The sequence below is a fragment of the Phocoena phocoena genome, chromosome 5 (genome assembly GCF_963924675.1).
Source record: "Phocoena phocoena chromosome 5, mPhoPho1.1, whole genome shotgun sequence".
Lineage (NCBI taxonomy): Eukaryota > Metazoa > Chordata > Mammalia > Artiodactyla > Phocoenidae > Phocoena > Phocoena phocoena.
The window spans coordinates 35,571,520-35,587,716 of NC_089223.1; the positions used below are offsets into that span (position 1 = coordinate 35,571,520).

Genomic DNA, 16,197 nt, shown 5'->3' on the forward strand with positions numbered 1-16,197 from the left:
GGGAAGCTGCTTTAATTGAAAACTAAAGACTAAACAAGGAAATCTTAAATGCTGGTCAGTCTGAATAGATAACTCTGAATTCTATGTAAGCACACTATTCTATGTAACTTGCGGATCAAGTTACACTATTTTATACCCTCAATTTCTTTCCAGAAACCAGTGAAATTAGTAATTCTTAAAACTGAAAAAGAAACCCTTTCTTTGATTTCACAAATATACCCACTCCTCCAAAGGGGGGGGAGGGGGTACTATTAGTATAATCAATGACTTAAAAACTTAAAAAAAAAAGAAAACTAATCATTTACAAAGTATCCTTTCCTCCAAATCTAGCTCTCATTTTAAAGCGTGAACTCACAAGGAAATATGGTGGTCAAATCCCAGCTCTGCCACGTGCTGGTTTGTAAAACCTTGGGAAAGTTTTGTAATTTCTCTAACCCTTGGCTTCCTCATCTATAAAATGGGGATAATAAAAATACCTTACATAACAAGATTGCTGTGAGGATTAAATAAATTAATGGCTTGTAAGCATCTAGAACTGTGTGTGGTAAACGGTAAAGACTCAATAATTTAGCTCTTATTGTATTGTGATCCCTATATTCTAAAGTAAAAATCTGCTAGGAATTCTAGGTATTTTCTAGGTCTTTACAATTAACTATATTCTAATAGTAATTTTTTTCAAAGCCTTTTTTTCTAAGGTGAAATAAAAGATTCATTTCAAATGTATGTTTCAACATACCATAAAAAGGGTTAGTTGGCTTCCCTTGCAGAGAAGACAGAGCAAAGCAATGCCCCCAGGACTGGAGAGATCAACAGGAGAACACAGGGAGCTGCAGCTGATTGAAACAGAGACTCACAAATGGAAACCGCATGTGAATCAGTGCGAGGGTAGGAAAATCTCAGCGTGGACAACTCTGAGAGTTAAAAACTCCAGGGGGACCCAGTCATAGGGGGATCCCCTCAATATTGTGAGATTTCCTCCAGGAGCTTGACCAGGTTTCCACAGTAAATATGAGAGAAGAATCCCCTCTGGCTTCTGGTAGGGGGAGGAGAAATGAATTTCAACAATTTGAAATACCCAAAGCAGTCTGTTTTTAATAAGGCCTGCCCTCAGGAGAAACTAGTTAACCAGAGCCTAACTGACCCAAGGAAGGGAAACACCCAACTCCAGCCCACTCCAGCCATCCTGTCCCACCTAGGGAGGGAGAAAGAAACCTGAGAAACATTTGTCAAGTTCACAGTCCAGAGCCATAGGCTCACTAACAAACTGAGACCTAATCATAGGAATACAGAAGGCTTCCCTCCCCACATCTCACTGCCACATCTCTAAAGGCCTGTTTACAGCAGTTCCTTTCACTGGGTACATCATGTCTGGCTACCAAGAAAAAAATTACAAGGCATTCTAAAAGGCAAAAAACACAACTTGAAGAGACAGAGCAAGCATCCAAACCAGACATGGCAGGGATGCTGGATTTATCAAACTGGGAATTTAAAACAACTATGATAAATATGCTCAGAGCTCTAACGGATAAAGCAGACAGCATGCAGGAACAGATGGGCAATGTAAACAGAGAGATGGAAAATTCTAAGAAAAAAGTAAAAAGAAATGCTAGAGATCAAAAACACGATAAGAAAAATGAAGAACGTCTTTGATGGGCTGATTAGTAGACTGGACACGGCTGAGGAAGCAGCCTCTGAGTTTGAGGAAAATGGTGGATACATGTCATTATACATTGTCAAAACCCACAGAATATACAACACAAGCAGTGAACCATATATACTATGGTCTTCAGTTAATAATAATGTATCAATATTGGCTCATAATCTGTAACAAATGTACCACACTAAAGCAATATGTTAATAATAGCAGAAACTGTAGGAAGAACAGGAAGAACTCTCTGCACCGCCCACTCAATTTGTCTATAAAACTACAACTGCTCTAACAAATATTACTAGTTAAAAAAGAATGCACTGATAAAGAACAACATAAATGATTAATTTGTAACTGAATAATAGTTCCTGACCTCACAAGAAGTTTACACAAAAAAATCATTTCAGAAGTTTTTATACATAAATATTTTCACTTCCAAACATAGGCCTATAATGATTTTGCACCAAGCTTCTTATACAGTTTTAAAATCTGAATCAAAGAAAGAGATTACTGGCCTCCCTATACTTTTCATGGGGGAAAAAAATCTCTAGTGGTAACAAACACAACAGAGAGAAAGTAACTTTTCTATATCATGACTGTGTAAGTTACCCTAGACTCTTGCCTCATTAATCAGAAAAATGGACTTACTGAAAAACAAACCTGGTAACGTTTTAAAAATAATCAATTACTTAAATCTGTAAGTAAGGGCATTAGTAAACTTTATCCAAAGTCAAGTTTGGGCTCTAAATTCATTGTGTACTCTTTACTAGTGATCAAAGGAGGTTAAGAGGGCAGGAAAAGTAGTCAACTACTACAACTGTACTGTCGACCTTCCTATATCCAGGGCTGTGAAACTCAACTGTATTCATCCTACATCATTTTATACAGGGGACCTGAGTATAGACAGATGTTGGTATCAGCGGGTCTCCTGGAACCAGTCCCCCAAGGATACACAGGGATAATGGCATTGCGAAAACCATAACATAGCTGTTATTCAAACAAATGAACCTGAGGACCCTCACCAATTACAAAAAAACTAGTCTAAATGAAAAGTGGAGAAAGATGAAATGTTCAAGGGAACTTTCATTGTAGAAAGTCATATACATATTTTTAAATAGTTCCAACCCTCACATATGTTCTACTTTCTACCTGAACAACCTCTCCTCCTCAGTAAAATCTTTCGGTATTGGTATCTAATGTTTACCCCTTCACATTAAGCTTTCTTGGAAAGGTTTTGGCAATTATGTAGAGCATCACTAAATATGGAGGGCAGTATCTGGCAACATCAGGAGTAAATTAGTTTACTGTAAGGCCTGCCTTTTCTCTATTTATATGAACAGTATGAATCTTCAAATGTTCTGCTGTATTAACTGACAGGCAATTTGGCAGGACTCTTGCTGGTTAATACACCCCAGGCACCCAGACACACCAGATGACTGGCTCAGTCACTGTAAGGCACTCTGGGGCACGAGTGATATTTTAAATGTCTTTGGTTACACAGGTTTGTCCTGTGAATAATATTCTTAATTTAATGTCACCTAACTTGAGCATTTACTGATCCTTCCCACTAAACTTGAAGATTCCACCTACCTACCTACCTACAACAATTCACATAATTTATATGGCCTGACTTCAACCCACACACCAGCAGAACTCACGGTTATCCTAGGGCCACTATCCCTGGCCCAACCCTCTCTGTTTCCAGAACAGCTTACGCTTGACACTGCCAATTGTCTGTTATTTTATATGTTCTGAAGCCTTGGTCTCCAGATCCTATTGTTTCTTACCAGTCCATGCTTGCTCTGCACGATCCTACCAACCTTAAAACTTTAACCAATTCACTCAGTATCAAACTAAAAACATTAAAAGTAGCATCCATTCTTTTTGATGTGATGGTAAATAGGATTATTTCCTTAATCTCTCTTTCTGATACTTTGTTGTTAGTGTATAGAAATGCAACAGATTTCTGTATATTAATTTTGTATCCTGATACTTTACCAAATTCATTACTGAGCTCTAATAGTTCTCGGGTAGCCTTTAGGACTTTCTATGTACAGTATCATGTCATCTGCAGACAGTGACAGTTTTGGGACTTCCCTGGTGGCGCAGTGGTTAAGAATCTGCCTGCCAACGCAGGGGACACAGGTTCGATATCTGCTCTGAGAAGATCCCACATGCCGTGGAGCAACTAATCCTGTGCACCACAACTACTGAGCCTGTGCTCTAGAACCTGCGAGTCACAACTACTGAGCCCATGTGCCACAACTACTGAAGCCCATGTGCCTAGAGCCCATGCTCCTCAACAAGAGAAGCCACCGCAATGAGACGCCCATGCACTGCAACCAAGAGTAGCCCCCACTTGCTGTAACTAGAGAAAGCCTTAGCGCAGCAACGAAGACCCAACGCAGCCAAAAAACACCCCACAAACAAACAGTGACAGTTTTACTTCCAGTTTGGATTCCTTATATTTCTTTTTCTTCTCTGAATGCTGTGGCTAAGACTTCCAAAACTATGTTGAATAAAAGTGGTGAGAAGGACATCCTTGTCTTGTTCCTGATCTCAGAGGGAATGCTTTCAGCTTTTCACCATTGAGTATGATGTTAGCTGTGGGTTTGTCATACTTGGCCTTTATTATGTTGAGGTATGTTCGTTCACTCTATGTCCACTTTCTCGAGAGTTTTTACCATAAATGGATATTGAATTTTATCAAAATCGGTTTTGGCATCTACTGAGATGATCATATGGTTTTTATTCTTCAATTTGTTAATGTGGTGTATCTGACTGATTTGTGGATACTGAAAAATCCTTGCATCCCTGAGACAAATCCCTTTTGATCATGGTGTATGATCCTTTAATGTACTGTTGGATTCGACTGGCTAGTATTTTGTTGAGGATTTTTGTACCTGTGTTCATCAGTGATATTGGTCTGTAATTTTCTTTTTTTGTGATATCTTTGTCTGATTTTGGTTTCAGGGTGTTGGTGCCCTCACAGGACAACTTTGGAAGTGTTCCTTCCTCCGCAATTTTTGGAATAGTTTGAGAAGGATAGGTATTAACTCTTCTCTAAATGTTTCATAGAATTCACCTGTAAAGCCATCTGATTCTGGACTTCTGTTTTCTGGGAGTTTTTAAATTACTTATTCAATTTCATTACTTGGTCTGTTCATATCTTCTATTTCTTCCTGGTTCAGTCTTGGGAGCTTCTCTCCATTTCTCATTGAATTTTAACTTTTCCACCTTTGGAAGTGACAGGAAGGGACAATAGGTTTGGCTACTGTGCTGGTCCAGATTGCCAGCAGCAATACCATCTAGCAAATGCTTCCCCTTCAGCCCACTCCCATTTACATAGGGTATCATTCCATAGGTATAGAACTAGTGGTCTATCTCAACCACTAGGTAATACAGCTGTATTCACTGTCAAACCCAAGTTTGCCAGATGGGGTGAACGCACAGTCTATCACATTAGGCCTTTAGGAATCCTGAAGTAGAAGTTTAGAAGTACAGTTAAGGTTTCTTGCTTAGGAATCACCCCTGCTTCTGGCCCCTGCAACTGCAGCCCTGGTCCTGGAACCACTGAATCAGGTAGGAATAAAAGGAAGTTGAGGTGTTGTGGGGTAAACTGTATAGTCATACCAGCATCTTCTCCCACCTCCTCTTCCCCAGATTCTTCTGAAAAGTGAAGGAATCTATCTGTTGAAGACCCTCCCTTGGTCACACCCACATGGGGTATCCTTACCCCATGTTGAGTGTGAGCACACGCTTGTGAAGACGTGTAAGCCAGCCCTTCATGCCTTTACCTCCCCCAGTTTTAGACAACAAAAGTTTCAGTTGCCTGTTCTAAGTCTCTATCAAAGTACTACTCCTAGGATATCTCTCCTAGGATACCTCTTTGCTCATTGTTGGACATTATGGATTACTACTGTGGACTGAATTGTGTTCCCCCAAAATTTACATTTTGAAGACAACCGTTAATGTGGTTGTATTTGGAGACAGATCCTTCAAGGAGGTAATTAAATTTAAATGAGGTCATAAGAGAGCCCTAATCCAATAGGACTGGTGTCCTTATAAAAAGACACCAGTGGTGTGCATGCACAGAGAAAATGCCATGTGCGGACACAGTGAGAAGGTGGTCATCTATAAGCTGGGAAGAGAGGTCTCACCAGAAACCAACCTTACTGGCAGCTTGATCTTGGACTCCCAGTCTCCAGAACTGGAGAGGAGGTAAATTTCTGTTGTTTAAGTCACCCAGTCTGTGGTATTTTGTTACGGCAGGAAAACTTTTGGAAATTGCAAAGCACTACAGAATGTAAAGAATCTTTCATTCAATTAAAAAAAATGTTTTTAATATCTACAAAAACAGTAGCATCCAAACCTATTACATTATTTTCAAAAGCATATAACATTTCTCTTTTCTTCTTTGTAACCCTTGTGCTATAAGAAAAAAAAATATTTTAGTGAAAAACACTTTGGTGATTTAAGCTTCTGGCAAGTACTACTGGAAACTGAGAATAGAGGAGGAATTATTACTCAGTTAATGAGATAGTTTTAATGAATGGCCAAGAGAACACATATAGCACATCTAAATAATATACTAATAAACTCTTCTCTAAGTGACATTAGAGTGTAGTTTAATCTGCTACCTTCACAATGGTCATTCTCAAACCTTATGCTGAAGATGACAGTTCCACTGTTGCCATCAAACCATCCTGCTTTTTGATTGTGGGCTAGAAATGGAACAACTGTGAGAAATACAGAGTAGTATTACCACATGGACAGGATCCACTATCAAGAGGAACCACTGCACATCTGTGCAGGTGAACAGACATGTGCATACTGAAATGGGTCTGTTAGCTACCACCTCCATTCAGTTTTATGCCTCAGAATGCTTTGGGGTAAGGAGAATGGGAAGCGGTTTGTTTTACAGTACCTATAACCAATTCTCTTGAACTAAAATAAAGCAAGTCTTGTCATTTGAATGGGAAGAAGTATAATTCTGTATCTGTTGGAGGAAAAAAACCCTGTTGTCAAACCTGTAAGGGCAAAAGGAGCTTTACAAAGTTGTTATGGGAACATATAAAATTCAAACCACATTTATAAAGGGAATCGCTAGGCCATCTCAGAAGGAAGAGCTTTGGGTGTGATGAGATCACAAATTTTAGTCAACTAATGCAAGACACTTACAATACGGCAACGCATTTCTCCAATACATATTAAAAAAAAAAGCATGGACTCCTAACAATACCTTTAATGAATTGGTAAAATCTTGCATGTGTTTCTAAAACATTAAAATAACATGAACCTGTAATGACTGACAGTGGCAGTTCTCAATTTTACGATTCCTATATGTATATTCAAATTTCTAGGCACCAAAAGCAACTGAAAACATGTTTAGATAGAAATTTGTTCACAGGAACTCTGTAGGAAGAAAGGCAAGAAGGTTAGTGCTACCTGTCATTTTATGTGTTCTTTATACAAATCATTATTTGCCTCTCTGCTGCTTAGTTCCTGTTGTTAAATGCTCTAATATTACCATTACTGCTAATAAAAATGATATATGAACATTTCTTCCCTGGCCTCAAGCTACAAAACCATGAAGATCAAAATTAAAAACAAACAAAAAACCCCAAAACATATCCCTACTATGAAACTGTGTACTATTTCATACTGCCGGTAGGAGTATAAATTAGTACAAGCTCTATAGACATCAATATTGAAATCTCATCCTACAAATACACTTGACCAGTTATGAAATAACAGGTTCCAAGTTATTCACTGCAGCATTGTTTTTAATAACTGCAAAAGAGTTAATTGGTTAGCATTGATTAAAAATGGTACAATTACACAATATTCTGCATCTATAAAAAAGAATAAGAAAGTTCATGCTACGAAGAGAGTTTCAGGAAATGTTGCCAGTTTGAGGGGAGAAAAGGTACTACTGAAGGAGTACACAGAATATTAGCTACCTTTTGTGTAAAGAAAGGGGAAGGATAACACTATAGATTCATGTACACTGGAAAAGTATAAAAGGAACTAATAAAAACACTTCCCTATAGAGGAGGGCATACCTAAGGAGGAGAGAAGTAGGACAGATGTGGAAAAAATGTTTTCAGTGGATAGCTTGGTACATATTATTGTTATATGAACCATGTGAATAGATTACCTAGCCTCCCTCACCCCCACAAAACAAAAAAACCCCCAAAACTAATACTAGTAACTACATTTGTCGGGAGACGGGGGGTAAGGGGGAATGACGGACAAGGGTGAAAGGGAGACTTCTTCAATATACACCTTTCAACACCCTTGTATATACAGTCAAATGATCTTTGATAAGGATGCCAAGACCACTGAAAGAGGAAAGAACAGTCTCTTCAAAAAACAGGGTTGGGGGCTTCCCTGGTGGCGCAGTGGTTGAGAGTCCGCCTGCCGATGCAGGGGACACGGGTTCATGCCACCGTCCGAGAAGATCCCACGTGCCGCGGAGCGTCTGCGCCTGTGAGCCATGGCCACTGATCCTGCGCGTCTGGAGCCTGTGCTCCGCAACGGGAGAGGCCACAGCAGTGAGAGGCCCGCGTGCCGCCAAAAAAAAAAAAAAAATGGGTTGGTAAAACTGGATACCCACCTGCAAAAGAATGAGGGTGGGCTCTGGTCTTATACCATACACAAAAATTAATTCAAAACGGACTAAAGACCTAAACCTAAAATCCCAAATTATAAAACTCTAAAAGAAAACACAGGGGAAAAACTTCATGATGTTTGATTTGGCAATTTTTTCTTAGATATGACACCAAAAGCACAGGCAACCAAAACAAAAATAGATAAATGGGACTACATCAAACTTAAAAACTTTGTGCATCAAAGGACACAAAAAACAGAGTGCAAAAGCAACTTATGGGAACTGGAGAAAAATATTTACAGATCATATATCTGATTAGGTGTAACTATCAAGAATATAAAAATAACTCCTACACCTAATAAATAGCAAGAAAACGAACAATCCGATTAACAAATGGGCAGAGAATCTGCATAGACATTTTTCCAAAGACATACAAATGGCCAAAAAAGCATATGAAAAGATGCTCTGTAACATCACTTATCATCAGAAAATGCAAATCAAAACCACAATGAGACATCACCTGACAACTATTAGAATGGCTCATCAAAAAGACAAGAGACAAGTATTGGTGAGGATGTGGAGAAAGGGAACCCTCCTGCACTGTTGGTGGAAATATAAACTGGTGCAGCCACTATGGAAAACAGTATGCAGGTTCCTCAAAAAAACTAAAAATAAAACTACTGTATGATCCAGAAATCCCACTGCTGGTATATATTTGAAGGAAATGAAATCACTATCTTGAAGAGATATCTGTATTATCATGTTCACTGCAGCATTATTCATAATAGCCAACATATGGAAACAACCTAAGTGTCCATTAACAAATGAATGAAAAATGATACACACACACTCAATAGAAAAAGAAGAAAATTGGGCCATTTGTAACAACATGGATGGACCTTGAGGGCCTTATGCTAAGTGAAGTAAGTCAGATAAAGACAAATATTATATGATATCACTTATATGTGAAATCTAAAACAGCCAAAGTCATAGAAACAGAGTAGACTGTGGCAGTTACCAAGGCTTGGAGGGGTTAGGTCAAAGGGGATAATCTGCCAGTAACAAGATGAATAAGTTCTGGGGATCTAACATACAGCATGGTGACTACCATCAACAGTAATGCATTACACAGTTGAAAGTTTCTAGGAGAGTAAATCTTAAATGTTCTCACCACAAAAAAGTAATAGTAATTATGTTTTGTTATTCAATTGTGTGAGTTCATTATATATTTTAGATATCAATCCCTTATCAGATCTATGATTTGCAAATATTTTCTCCCACTTTGTAGGCTGCTTTTTCACTTTATTTATTATTTCTTTTGCTGTGCAGAAGCTTTTTCTTAGCTTGATGAAGTCCTACTTATTAACTTTTGCTTTTGTTGCTTGTGCTTTTGGTGTCATATCTGAAAAATCATTACCAATGTCAAGGAGCTGTTTTCATCTAGGAGTTTTATGGTTTCCGGTCTTATGTTTAAGTTTTTAATCTATTTGAGTTAATTTTAGTTAAGTGTTGTAAGATAGGGGTCCAATTTCATTCTTCTGTATGTGGTTATCCAGTTTTTCCAACACCACTTACTGAAGAGATTGTACTCCCCCCACTGAATATTCTCGACTTCCTTGCCAAATACTAGTTGGTTGTCCACAAGAGGGTTCTTACCAGGCTCCCAATTCTGTTCCATTGGTCTATGTGTCTGTTTTAATGCCAGTACCCACCCTGTTTTGATTATTGTACCTTTGTAATATAGTTTTAAATCAGGAAGTGTGATGCCTTCAGCTTTGTTCTTCTCTCTCAGGACTGCTTTGGCTATTTGGGTTCTTTTGTGGTTCCACTAAAATTTCAGGATCTTTTTTCTATTTCTGTGAAAAATACCACTGAAATTTTGATAGGGATTGCATTGGATCCATAGATGGCTTTGGGTAATATGGACATTTTAACAATATTAATTCTTCCAATCCATCAATGCAGGATATCTATTTATTTGCATCTTTTTCAATTTCTTTCATCTAAGTCTTGTAGTTTTCAATGTACAGATCTTTCTCCTCCTTGGTTAAATTTACTCCTAAGTATTTTATTGTTTTTGATGCTATTGTGTATGGGGCTGTTTTATTTCTTTTTCATATATTTCATTGTTACTATATATAAATTCAACTGATTTATGTGCTGATTTTGCATCATGCAACTTTAATAAATTTGTTGATTAGTTTCAACAGGTTCTTTTTTTTTTGGTGGAGATCATATCATATAAGATCCTATCTGCAAACAAACAATTTTACTCCTTCCTTTCTGACTGGGTACCTTTTATTTCTTTCTCTTGCCTGACTGCTCTGGCTAGGACTTCCACTACTATGTTGAATAGGAGTGGTAATGGTGGGCACCCCTGTCTAATATCTGATCTTAAAGGAAAAGCTTTCAACATTTTGCTTTTTGAGTATGACATTAGCTGTGGGCTTGCCATATATGGCCTTTATTATGTTACGGTATGTTCCTTCTATACGCAATTTGCTGAGAGTTTTTCTCATGAAAGGATGCTATACTTTGTCAAATGGTTTTTCTGCATCTACTAAGATGATTGTATGATTTTTATCTTTCATTCTATTAAGTGGTGTACCTTACTAACTGATTTGCATATGTTGAATCCTATGCATAAACTCCACTTGATCATGGTGTATGACCCATTTAATGTGCTGTTAATGTCAGTTTGCTAATATTTGGTTGAAAATTTTTGCATCTGTATTCATCAAGGATACTGGCCTATTATCTTTTCTTGTAATGTCTTTATCTGGCTTTGGTATCAGGGTAATGATGGCCTTGTAAAATGAGTTTGAGAGTTTTGCTCCTCTTTGACGTTTTGTAAGAGTTTGAGAAGGATTAGTGTTAATTCTTCTTTAAACGTTTGATGGAATTCACCAGTGAAGCCAACTTGGTCCTTGACTTTGCTTTGCTGAGGTTTTTGATTTCTGATTCAATCTCCTTATTTGTTATTGGTCTGCTCAGATTTTCTGTTTCATGAATCAGTCTTCATAGATTGTATGTTTCTAGGGATTTACCCATTTCTTCGAGGTTATATTGGCATATAAACATCCATCATAGTCTCTTACAATCCTTTGCATTTCTGTGGTATAAGGTGTAATGTCTCTGCTTTCATTATTAATTTTAATTCACTTTAACCTTCTTTTTTCCCTAGTCTAACTAAAGGTTTGTCCATTTCGTTTATCTTTTCAAAAAACCAGGCCTTAATTTCACTTATCTTTTTCTATTGTTTTTCTGGTCTCTATTTCATTTATTTCTACTCTGATCTTTGTTGTTTCCTTCCTTCTGCTATCGTTGGGCTTAGTTTGTTCTTCTTTTTCTAGTTCCCTGAGATACAAAATTAGGTTGTTTGAGGTCTTTTTTCTTAATATAGGCATTTATCACTGTTAACTTCCCTCTTAGAACTGGTTTTGCAGCATCTCGTAGATTTTGGTATGGTGTGTTTTCATTTTTGTTTGTTTCAAGATATTTTTAAATTTCCTTTTTGATTTCTTTTCAGTTGTTTTCTTTTCTTTTTTTTTAATTTCTTTTTTTGACCCATTGGTTCTTCAGGACTGTGTTGTTTAATTTCCACACATTTGTGAATTTTTGAATTTCCTCCTGTTACTGATTTATAGTGTTATACCACTGTGGTCAAAAAATATACTTGGTATGATTTTAATTTTCTTAAATTTGTTAAGACTTGTTGTGTGACCTACCATATGGTCTATCCTGGAGAAGTTCTGTGTGTGCTTGAGAATAACGTGTATTCTGCTATTTTCGGATAGAATGTTCTGAATATGTCTGTTAGGTCCACTGGGTCTAAAGTATGGCTCAAGTCCAATGTTTTCTTGTTGATATTCTGTCCGGATGATTATCCATTGTTGATTAAAGGTGGGGTATTGATGTTCCTGAAGATTATTTTATTATTGTCTATTTCTCCTTCCAGATCTTTTAGTATTTCTTAATACATTTAGGTGCTCCAATGTTGCGTGCATATATATCTATGATTGTTATATCTTCTTGATGAATTGAACCATTTATCATTATATAATGACCTTCTCTGTCTCTAGTTACCATTTTTGGCTTAACATCTATTTTGTCTGACATCAGTATAGGTACCCTGTACTCTTTTGGTTTCCACTTGCATGGAATATCTTTTCCATCTCTTCACTTTGAGCCCATGTGTGACCTCAAAACTGAAGTGAGACACTGGTAGGCACCATATATTATTTTTTTGTTTTTTTAAATCTATCCAACCAATCTATGCCTTTTGATTCTCCAATCAAATCCATTTACATTTAGCATGATTATTGATAGGTAAGATATTACTAATTCCATCTTACAGTTTTCTGGCTATTTTTGCAGTTCCCTTGTTCTCTTCCTCTCTCACTGTCTTCCTTAGTAAACATGATTTTCTATAGTGGTGTGCTTTGAGTCCCTTTTTTTACCTTTTGTGTATCTACTTTAGGTTTTTGCTTTGTGGTTACCATGAGGCTTACATAAAATATCTTATAGATATAACAATGTATTTTATGCTGATAACAACTTCACTTTAATCATATATAAAAACTTTACCCTTTTACTCCCCCCCCTACCTTTTATGGGTTTTGATGTATAATGTACCTCTTTTTACATTGTAAATTCATGAACAAATTATTGTAGCTATAGTTTTTTTTTAATACTCTTATCCTTCAACCTTATACCACTATTTTAGAGTATTAGAGTATTCTTAATTTGATTATATGCTTACCTTTACCAGTGTGTTGTATATTTTCATACGTTTTCATGTTATTAATAGCAGCCCTTTTATTTCAGCTTGAAGAACTCCTTTCAGCATTTCTTTTATGGCAGAACTAGTGGTGATGAACTCCCTCAGCCTTTGCGTCTGGGAAAGGCTTTATCTCTCCTTCATTTCTGAATCACGGACTAAGAAAGGGCACTCCTGGCACTAAGCTGTGTTGCCATGTGGGAGGGGTGACACAGGTGAGGTCAAACTGCTCCTCTCACCCTCTCCAGCGTGTCCAAACTTGTGCTGGTATTGTTGTTTTTGCTCCAGTGTAATGCTGTATCATCTCCTCTGGAAACCTGGACTTCCAAGAAGGCTCTCTCATCTGTGGGGGTCAGTCTGGCTCAGTGTTCTCTGGGGGCTCCCAGACTGCAGTCAAGAGGGACTGGAACCAGTTCACAGATCACTTCAGGATCTACAGCCAGTACCAAGGTCTGCCTGCCTATTGCCTAATGTACAGTGGGCAAGGCTCCTTCTGGGTCCTTTAGGGTTTGATGCTGGATCCCACAGCTCCCACAAAGGTACCTTCATTTGTGGATGGATACAGGATATTTGTTGTGCAGGGAGGGAAGGCAAGAATGAGGGATGTCTTATACCCATGGCCAGAAAACGTTTATAACCATGTGAAAACATCAGTGATTGAAATTTTAAAAACACAAACAGTAACAAAATATCCCCAAACTAAGCCTAACTAGTTTTTGTCCCCAGTGAGAAAGAAAAGTGTTACTATAAACAGTCAATGCATTTTATTGTCTTGACTTCTGGGAACAATCATCTGCTATCCTCTCCTACTTGGGCCACTGCTCTACCTTGCTGGCCTTTACTTGCTGGTCTCTAAAGTTCTTTAGAGCAGACCTTAATACTGAAGCCTCTACATACTGATGCACACACATCTTTATCTGTTGAAACACAGGCTCTGGCTCACTTTCCCCTCAAATTGTTCTTTGGAAGTTCTTTTCTTAAGATTACTATTTCTTAACCCCTGTGCAGTGTTTCACCCTAAGAACACTCTCTCCTAGCTTGGATTCTATAACACTTTTTTCTACCTTTCTAACTACTCAGTGTGTCTCTATCAGCTCCCTAAAGCTAGGTATTGCCTATAGTCCTGCCTGCCCCAAGTCCCCTTTTCATTTTCTGCTTGTTCTCCTTTAACCATTTCATCCACATTTGTGTGTCCCTAGTTACTGTCAACAGTTGACAATTCCAGAGTCAACCTCTTTCCCAAACCCCAATAACTGAATTTCCAGCTATCTGTTAGTCTCCATATGCTCTGTCTAACCGTCATAGCTATTTTAAACAAACAGATCCACCCCAACACCATTCACCTGCAACACATACAAGCAGTCCTCTAAAACTCACATTATTCATTGCCATAGGTCACTTACTTTGGCTTCTTTTGCACTCTGTGGTCTGACTTTTTAATCATCATACATCTTTCCATTGATGGCTTTGCTTCACTTCTTGGCTTGATGCTCAGCAAAGATTCTCTGACTGAATGTGCCGATTATCTCCTCAAAACAAATTAATGTCTTCTGCTGGCCAAGCTGTCTTTGGCTACTGCTAATAATCCTGCTGAGTCTGAGAACCTCTAAAGTGATACTGCACTTCACTGCTGGTTGTCCCTTGAGCAATCAAGACTAAGACCTACCTACACCTTCCTCCAGACACCTGCCTCCTGACCTCCCATGTTTCTTTTGGGTATTAATGGCTCTGTTATCCACACTGACTCCAAGGCTAAATAAAGTCTCAGTCACAATTGATTCCCCACTCCCTCTATCTCTTTTTACTGTGGTAAAGACATAAGGTAATTTACCACCTTAACCATTTTTAAGTATACATATAGTTCAGTAGTGTTAAATATGCTCACACTGGAAAATCTAAAACTCTATACCTGCTAAACAACTCTCCTCTTCCTCCTCCTCTATCCCTTCCTCTCTATAAACCCTAAAATAAATTGTTTCACAAATCCTGGGACCTTTCTCTATAGTGCCACAAGAAATCATAAGATCTAGTGGTATAAGGGATCTGAAAGGTCACCTGACCACAACTTTCGTATGTAAGAGGAACCTCTATAATGTTTACATTCAATGGATATCTAGCTACAGTTTGTACACATCAGCAGAGAGCAAAGCAGTCACCCTTGAGCGTTTACTATAAGCTTCTTTTTCTCCTTATTTTGTAACATTGATACTACTTATGCCCACCACAGAACAAGATTAAGTTCTTTCTCTCATGAAATTCCTTCGAACTTTTACAGAGAGCATTATATTCTCCTGAATTTTCCTTCTATGGTTTATAAATTCCTAAGTCTTTTGACAACTACTTCTACAACATGGTTTGGGGTCTTCATCATCATCCTGGCTGTGAATTCAGTGCTTCAGTTCATCACTCTCTCTGAAAACAATAACTGAAAATGAATTCGGGACTTCCCTGGTGATCCAGTGGTTAAGAATCTGCCTTCCAATGCAGGGTATGCGGGTTCAATCCCTGGTCGGGGAACCAAGATCCCACATGCCGCGGGGCAACTAAGCCCATGCGCTGGAACTACTGTCAGTGGGCTCTAGAGCCCACGAGCCACAACTAGAGAGAAGGCCGCGTGCCGCAACAAAGAACTAATGCAGCCAAATAAATAAATAAATAATTTTAAAACAGAAATTAAATGAACTCAATTCCATAGATATGGTCTGACCTAGGCAGAACACACCTTACACCTTTCTAGACACAATTACAAGATCCACCAGAACACAGGCACCAGGCCCCTGCACCAGGAAGCCTACCCAACCCACTGAAACAAACTTACCCACTGGACGCAGGTAACAAAAACGACAGGAACTATGACCCTGCACCCAGCAAAAAGGAGAACCCAAACACAGTAAGTTAAGCAAAATGAGAAGACAGAGAAACACACAACAGATGAAGGAGCAAGGTAAAAACCCACCAGACCAAACAATGAAGAGGAAGTATGCAGTCTACCTGAAAAACAATTCAAAGTAATGATAGTAAAGATGATCCAAAATCTTGGAAATAGAATGGAGAAAATACAAGAAATGTTTAATAAGGACCTAGAAGAACCAAAGAGCAAACAAACAATGATGAACAACACAATAAATGAAATTAAAAATCCTCTAGAAGGAATCA

At 38.1% G+C, this 16,197-nt stretch overlaps 1 protein-coding gene across 2 annotated transcripts in view; it reads right to left on the reverse strand.

Annotated features, from left to right (window-relative positions):
• KLHL2 (kelch like family member 2) overlaps positions 1-16,197 on the reverse strand; it is a 111,247-nt gene that overhangs the window by 26,687 nt on the left and 68,363 nt on the right. The window lies entirely within an intron of this gene.